This window comes from Callospermophilus lateralis, chromosome 15, assembly GCF_048772815.1.
Source record: "Callospermophilus lateralis isolate mCalLat2 chromosome 15, mCalLat2.hap1, whole genome shotgun sequence".
Taxonomy (NCBI): Eukaryota; Metazoa; Chordata; class Mammalia; order Rodentia; family Sciuridae; genus Callospermophilus; species Callospermophilus lateralis.
This window is the reverse complement of record NC_135319.1, coordinates 25,413,486-25,422,378: the sequence shown is the minus strand read 5'-3', so window position 1 is coordinate 25,422,378 and position 8,893 is coordinate 25,413,486.

Sequence of the window (8,893 nt, the reverse complement as noted above, 5' to 3'; positions counted from 1 at the left end):
GGTTTTCAGGGAATAGTCCGAGAAGGGCAATAGCTGGGTCAAATGGTGGTTCCATTCCCAGCTTTCCCAGGAATCTCCATACTGCTTTCCAAATTGGCCGCACCAATTTGCAGTCCCACCAACAATGTACAAGTGAACCCTTTTCCCCACATCCTCGCCAGCACTTGTTGTTGTTTGACTTCCTAATGGCTGCCAATCTTACTGGAGTGAGATGGTATCTTAGGGTGGTTTTGATTTGCATTTCTCTGACTGCTAGAGATGGTGAGCATTTTTTCATGTACTTGTTGATTGATTGTATGTCCTCTTCTGAGAAGTGTCTGTTCAGGTCCTTGGCCCATTTGTTGATTGGGTTATTTGTTTTCTTATTGTTTAATTTTTTGAGTTCTTTGTATACGCTGGATATTAGGGCTCTATCTGAAGTGTGAGGAGTAAAAATTTGTTCCCATGATGTAGGCTCCCTGTTTACCTCTCTTATTGTTTCTCTTGCTGAGAAAAAACTTTTTAGTTTAAGTAAGTCCCATTTATTTATTCTTGTTATTAACTCTTGTGCTATGGGCGTCCTATTAAGGAATTTGGAGCCCGACCCCACAATATGTAGATCGGAGCCAACTTTTTCTTCTATCAGACTCAGAGTCTCTGATTTGATATCAAGCTCTTTGATCCATTTTGAGTTAACTTTTGTGCATGGCGAGAGGAGGGGATTCAGTTTCATTTTGTTGCATATGGATTTCCAGTTTTCCCAGCACCATTTGTTGAAGATGCTATCCTTAAAGAGCATACTACAGGGATACTGCCACATCGATGTTCATAGCAGCACAATTCACAATAGCTAGACTGTGGAACCAACCCCGATGCCCCTCAATAGATGAATGGATAAAAAAAAGTGGCATTTATACACAATGGAGTACTACGCAGCACTAAGAAATGACAACATCATTGAATTTGCAGGGAAATGGATGGCATTAGAGAAGATTTTGCTAAGTGAAGCTAGCCAATCCATAAAAAACAAATGCCAAATGTCTTCTTTGATATAATGAGACCAACTAAGAACAGAGCAGGGAGGAAGAGCAGGAGGAAAAGATTAACATTAAACAGAGTCATGAGGTTGGAGGGAAAGGGAGAGAAAAGGGAAATTGCATGGAAATGGAAGGAGACCCTCATTGTTATACAAAATTACATATAAGAGGTTGTGAGGGGAATGGGGAAAAAATAAGGAGAGAAATGAATTACAGTAGATGGGGTAGAGAGAGAAGATGGGAGGGGAGGGGAGGGGGGATCGAAGAGGATAGGAAAGGTAGCAGAATACAACAGTTACTAGTATGGCATTATGTAAAAATGTGGATGTGTAACCGATATGATTCTGCAATCTTTGTAATGTTTTGAATAACCAATAAAAAAATTAAAAAAATTTAAAAAAAAAATTTTTAAAAAAGCTGTGGGTTTATATAGACCTAAGGAGAGGTAGCAGGGCTGAGGTAGATAATGGGTCGCCCGTTTATTGGCAAGCTCTTCCATATGTCAGTTCCGGAGCCCAAGAAGTTAATTCTTATTGGGGCTAAGGCTTTCCACCAGCAGGATTTGAACATTGGCGCTGGTGGGAACGTTTCGTGCCAGTGAAAGAAAAAAAAGAGGAGAAAGAAGGTTGTTAGGCGCCATGTTGGGGTTTTTCTCTGGGGTGCTGCCGCCGTTATGTTTTCCCAACATATTATATATGGGCAACAAACCTCAAGCAAACATAATGAAAACAGAAATATAAATAGATCATGTCTAAGCATCCGAAGGAAGCGCCCGCCAATGTCAGGAAGCAAGAAGAGGGTCCGGTGATTCTGCTCAGACTGGCATCTCTGAGGGTTCCTCCAGTAGATGGTGCTGCTCTAGGAGACGGCAGGAAAATCATTTCATTTCCTCTGATGCCATCTATCCTGTTTACAATTCTGAACTGATAGGATTTTTTCCATAGTGAGATTTCAACCCTATCTGCTCAGATTTTAATGTGTTCAGAAGCTAGTTTACAGCAATCCTAATCTTGGTTTCATCAGGAGTCACCAACCTGGTGGTTTTTATTTCATACTGTGGTTGGTTGTCTGCAAGTCCCTTGATTTTCTGTTCCTCATAAGACAAAAAGCTTTTGGCCAACCCTGAGCTTACCACTATCACCACTCCCCATTTTGCCCTGTATGCTTGCATACTGAAAATAATGTTCAGAAATGCCACTGTTACTGTTTTGTCTGCCTCTGTAAATATACTAAGGTATATGTGAATACCTTATTGTATATGAGTAATATTACTCAGGTAGGAATTAAGTCAGTAAATTACTAAAAGATCATGAGTTTTAGTCTGCCAGGGTTCCATAACAAAATAACATATTGGGTTATCTTAAACAATAGAGATTTATTTTTTCACAGTTCTAGAAGCTAGAAAGTCAAAAACAAAGTCTGAGAGTGGTTTCTGGGAGGCCTCTCTACTTCCTTGCTCTCAGGTGGCTGCCATCTTGCTCTGTTCTCACATAGCAGAGAGTAAGATCAATGAAAATCAATCTCCCCTCCCCCCCTTTCTCCCTCCCTCCCTCTCATAAGGCCACCACTCCTATCCAATTAGGACACTACTCTCCTAACCTCATTTAATCTGAACTAACTCCTAAAGGCCCAATCTCCAAACATATTCACACTGGGAATTTGACATATGAATTTGTGGGGGGACATAATACATAATTCAGTCCATAGCAATCACAATACAAAATTACTAGATACTAGTAATGAAAAAAAAAGCACAGAAAGTATTACATATTTTCATAAAACAGAATACCCATTATCCTTGACTCTAATCCCGATGTTAAAAATTTTTCTTTCTAGAATGATTGAAGATTTCCAGCCATCTAGTTCTTTCCTTTTTATTTGTTTTCCAACTTTTTTTCCAAAAAAATTCAAACTTACAGAAAGAATAATATATCTGTATGCTGACTCATTATTGATTATTGACATTTTTGTCACATTCTCTTACATTCTAGGCACAGTCTCTCAGCCTGAAACGCAGCTTGAGTGTCAACTCTCACCCCGTCGTCACTCAGTACAAGAGGTCACCAATCGCTACATCAAGATCTCTGGTGACAAAGAACTCAATTATCTTTGAATCAGCATTTTGGAGGGCTCTGGTTGTCACTAAGTTTGTGCTTACAATAAGCAGAAAAAGCACTCTATACGTGCCACCAGTTGGGCTTTATGTAACCCTCCAGGGCGACCACAACCAATTCCTCTTTCTTTCTCACATGATGGCTTTAAAGTGCTTACAGTAGTGTTCACATCCCCTTCTTTCCTTTGAGACCAAAAGCTTTACCAAGCCTGATTCCCCTTATTTGGAGTGGTAAGGAGTTCTTGCTGGAGTAATAGGCATACATGTTTTTAAACTGCCACTCAAATTGAGTGAAACAGTGAGTCTCCTTGATTTGCTTGAATGGATGCAATCTTCCCCACCATTCACTCCAACTAGAGTACACAGGTCTCCGAAATCTCCAAGACCTTCCAGAAGATTCATGGAGCTCACTGAAAAGCTGGAATACTTGTAGTTATGATTTATTATAGCTGTTAAGTCAGGTTCTTCTGAAATGGAAGGGTCTCTTGAACTGTTACAGATGCTAGTCAGAAAAGGACTGGATCGGGAACAAGTTCTGAAACCAGCAGTAGCAAGGCTAGAGAGCAATTGGAAGTGTTTTTGCTGGACCAAAGAGCCCAAAGCATTTTTATAACAAAAATTTCAGAAAGAAAAGTGTTAGTTGTTTATATTGAGCTTAAACTGACTATAGATAAGTAGGGTAATGGGAAGCAGAAAAAGTTTGGAATAAGAGGACAGTCCCTAAAGAGAAGTTATTTGTAGCTTCTGGATTGGTTGGGGTTACTAGTCCAGAAGGTTTGTTAGTAAGCCCAGCAGACTTAGTGGAACCTGGTGGTCAACTGCCTGGGGTTATAAGCCAACACTGTGACATACATTCAGGAACATGCAGTGTTTTGTTGGTTTAGCCCATAACTGTTAATGTTCTAACTTCTCTTTTTTTGTGGCGGGGGAGGTACCAGAGATTGAACTCAGGAGTACTCAACCATTGAACCATATCTCCAGCCCTATTTTATATTTTCTTTAGACACAGGGTCTCACTAGGTTGCTTAGCACCTTTCTTTTGCTGATGCTGGCTTTGAACTTGTGATCCTCCTGTCTCAACCTCCCAAGCCTCTGGGATTACAGGTGTTCGCCACCGCACCGGGGCTAACTTCTCTTAAATCTCCTCCTGTTTATCCTCTAGCCCTTTGTGATTAAATTAGGACATCTCAAAATTTGTCTTTTACAGAAAAGGGAAAGAATACAGATTAATATTGGCTAAGGGAAGAGGGACATGGGACAGAGTCCAGGGGAGTTCCAAGTGGCAGGCTTCAGGTTGTCCACTCCTGGTGTTGCTATGGACAGTGCTAACCCCTCCTGGTAAGGATGTATGACAATATATGCAGGAAATTGCAAGCTAGGGAAGCCCAATTGAGTCTTGATGTCCAGGGTTTTTACTGGGACTCATTCAAATAGATAGAAGTGGCTACCAGTAGGTATGCTTGGCTTCCAGCTCCTCCAGAGGTCACTGAGAGAGCAAACCACTCTCATCTCGTTGTTAGCACAGACTGTGACATAACTTCAGGTCTCCAGGTAACAGATAATTGTATCAGGGAGGACATTCCAACAGCTTAAAGATTACTTCTCAGAAAGTAAAAACAAAGTCCAGACCTTTTTAAAGCAAAGTTAATACTTTCCCATGCAGGGGTAGATGAGTCGTCTTCCCTTTCCTCCCTATTCATTTCCCACATCTCTTCCAGATGATGCCTAGGCATGTATACCTCCTGTGGCAGGGAAGATGGGCCTTGTCCTGTCTTGTGCCTCTGCTATGGGGTGGTTGACCCACTCAGGTTCCTGGAATCTGGCAATGGTGCTTCCCTAAGGATGGTGATATTCCTTGGCTCAGTTAGACCTATCCCACTTTTTATCTGTCAGGAATCTCAGCCAGGTCCTCCAGCCCCTGGCGTGGGCCCACAAACTCCAGCCGCAGTGTTGAGATTATCTTAGTCGTTGCGACAGAGGCCTTATTGTAGCAGGTCCTGAAGCTGCCAATTTTGTTGCCTACTTTATCCCCAACAGGGGAGCAAGTCTAGGAATTTCTGGGGCCCTTCCATGTGCCTTAAGAGACAAGGCAAGCATGGAGCACACAGGCCCTCTCTCTGCTGAACTGTGCCTCCCCACAAACTTCATAATTTTATAATAGAACCAGGTTGGTGTAAGCTATTTTAAATGATAATCTCTTCTCTGAGTTCTGAACAAGGACAGGGGCATAAGGCCCCTTATCTTCTGCATCTCGCTTTCCCCTAGTTTATGTACCATTTGCCCTTTCACCCTATTCCAGATTGTGACTGGGGGGGGGGGGCAAACCACTGCTACAGAGCTAGGGCCCACCATGGAGCTGAGGCAGCCACAGTGGTCCCTGGTTACCAGTTCTTATGATCACATGGAAAAAATTCAGACATGTTGCTTAGAGTAATAGGCATCAGTTTATTAAAAGGGATAAGAAAAGGGAAAAAGAATACTCACAAAGGAGAGTGGATCCTCTCAGAGAGAAAGATGGTATGCCACTCATGCCCTCCAGTTTTTTTTGTTTTGTTTTGTTTTGTTTTGTTTTGGGGGGGGGGGCAGGTCCCAGGGAAGTTTCCAGAGTTCTGCCCAGGTCCACCTCTTGACTTTTGACTCACAGCAGGATTGCATCGGATTTCCAAGTTCCCATGGTACAGGGTAAAGATCCAAGGCAACTCCGAGTCCCCTTGGCCCATGCTGATCTTTCTAATTGGAACTTGTTCTTAGAGATTTTATGGTTAGGGCACTTTGCTCCTAATTATTATATCTCCCTGAGTTTTGGAATTTGGTCTGTGTAAAGGTCACAAAATTCGCCCCTTTCCAGGTAACTTATTGGCAGGCTGCATGTCTCCTTCAGGTAATAGGCTATTTGCTGAGAAAGGTAACATATCTTATTGACTTAAGTCAGGTAGGGCTACAGGTAAATTGCTTTTTAAAAGAAAGCATGTGGGGTCAGCACAGCAGGCTCAGTTTATAGAATTATCCCTTTAACCTCATGTTCCTGCCACTCATGTCTGTCTGTTACCTATCACCAGGACATAGGTGTCTACCCAAACCATTCAGCTTCTGTTACGCTGGACCATAAAGAAAGACTTCATCTACATCAGCTTTTCCTCTATCTTGATTAAAGATTCCTTAGGCTGTGCTAGGCTGAAGGGCTCCAGGTAGTTAGGTTTATAAAGAAAAAGAAAGAAAACTATTTTCAAAATATTATTTCTATTATACTTGTATAACAAATTCAGCAATAATGAGAGCCCACCGAAAATAGGAAAACCGTCTCTCTCCTCTTACCCCTCTTTACATCTTTCCTACAGCCTGTGGTATTTGGTTAGCAACAATAAGTCCATGATTTTGGAAATGAGAGGCAGTTCATGATTCACTGGAATGTCAATTTCAATGATAACTGTTAATAGCAACCATTTATTCAAAGACTGTACCGAGTACTGTGCTGATTTCACTTGTTTTCCAGGTATGGGCGCTCAAAATCATACCCAGCTACTCACGAGGCTGAGGCAGGAGGATTGTAAGTTTGAGGGCAACCTCAGCAACTTGGGGAGACCCTCTCAAAAAATAAAAAATAAAAAATAAATAAAGGTCTGGGGATGTAGCTCAGAGGTAAAGTACCCCTGTTTAATCCCTAGTTCTGAAAAAAGAAAAAAAAAAACAACTATTACCTTATTTTACACATGAGAAAACTGAGGCCCAGAGAAGTTAAATAATTTCCCCAAAGTCCTATAGCTGGCATTGGAATTTAAAGCCAGTATACATCTAACTACAGAATCCAAGCACTAATTAACCACCACCCTAAACTGTCTTTCAGTGAGGCATTCATAATTCTGCTTTTCTCATTATTACCATATAAAGACATTCAGTAAAATATAACTTGAAGCTCAGTTGCAACCCACAGTTTTGCAAGCTTCCAAGGATACCTTAGCGATAAATGAGTAAATGTGGCTTTTAAAATCTGGTCTGGTGTTGGCAAGCACCCCAAAAATGCTGTTAATATTACTGAGATAATCAGTCTCTTGGGATTCCACCTTCCTAATCACTTCTTAAGGGAACTTGTAATGAATTTAATTGGAAGAATCCACTTGGTTCCCTACAGGATTATGTCACATAAAACAGAGCAAGAAAAGTGCTAAAAATCGATAAATGGGAGGGAGAGAGAGTTGGAAATATGGACCTAAGGGCAGAAGGGCAGGTAGGGTACTGTTACCTTGTAGCTCAGGGGGAAGTTGGGCACTTTTAAGTAACTGCTATATGCACGTGTAGGAAATGAGAGCATAACTTTTCCTTACATATTTGATAATCTAAATTATGTGAATTTATGTGGATATCAATGAAAAATGTGCAGTGCCAATCTGTTCAAGGGCCATGGTGGGAATCTAGGCTTTTGGACTATGATTGAGATGATTCAGCAGCCTTGGTTCAGATCATCATTCAAGGAGTTGGGCTGGACTTAAAAAATGGGTAGGAGCGTTTTCTTTTTTCTGTTTTTATGAGTATGATTTGATAGGGCTGGATGTTGGAAGTAGTCATTAGTGAACAGAGACCTAAAGATGGGAAAATATGTTTAGGGCTTGGGGATAGTTACCTTCAGCCAGCATTTCAGAAAGAGGAAAGAGAGAGAGAGATCAAGCCAGAAGTGTAGAGTAGGATGGTATTGTGTAAAATGAGAACTGCGGGGTCTAGGACCAGACTTCAGGGTGAACCACAGCGACCTTAGGAGGATCAGTGAAGCGCTGAACTTGGTGCAATAGAAAGAACTTCTTTATATCTGTTTCTTCACTGGCTGTTATAGCAGTACAAGTAGTTCCTCCTTATCTGTGGTTTCATTTTCTATGGTTTTAGTTACCTGCAGTCAACCACAGTCTGAAAATATTAATTGGAAAATTCCAGAAAGAAATAATTTGTGAGCTTTAAATTGTGAACCTTTAGGAGAATCTCACCCCCTCATGCCCTGGATGTCAATCCATATTACATCCTGCCTTCTGGTGTCCTCTCCCAGGTGTTTTGCAGATTCCTCCTCTTGGTAAGCCTCCACTGTCCACCAGAGCTGTGTCTTGTCTTCCTTGTCTTGCCCAGTGCTGCCCCCTGCCCCTGCCCACAACCCTTCATTATTATTGTTTTTGACTGTGTGTCTTCATCCTTGGTTTTCAGCTAACTTTCCTGAGGCTCTGGCCCTCCACATTCTTCCCCAAAGAGCAGTGTTATCAGAATTATCAGGATTATGAAGTGTGACAAGAGGAGGAGTCTGACATAGAGGAAGTGACTATCAATGAAGGGAGCAGAGGAAAAGGCAGACCTTTCATTCCTGGTGCCCACTGTCTAGGAGGAAGCCACATCGGGAGGAGGGAAACCTGAAGTTGAAGTATGGGGTACCACAGTAACTCATGTACAAAGTTAGGGAGAAGACAGTGTTGACATGTACTAAATTCTCAGGTTAAAAGGGTAACCGTGGCTAAGTAGATTGAAGCTATTCAAAATTAATTAACACCTTTTATATCTCCTCATTACAGAAAGTATTTGCCTCTGAGACTTTTTGGAAAGGATCAGTTCCTTCCAAGACTGCTGCTACTCCTTCTCTTTCTCCTTTTTCTCCTTGTTATACTGGGGATTGAAGACTGCATCTTCTTAAAAGCAGAAACAATGGCAATTGGAAATCCATTTTGTCATAGGTTTAATAAGTCAATCATCTAGACTTTCAGTCTGTGTGAAAGCAAATGTACTGACAGACTGA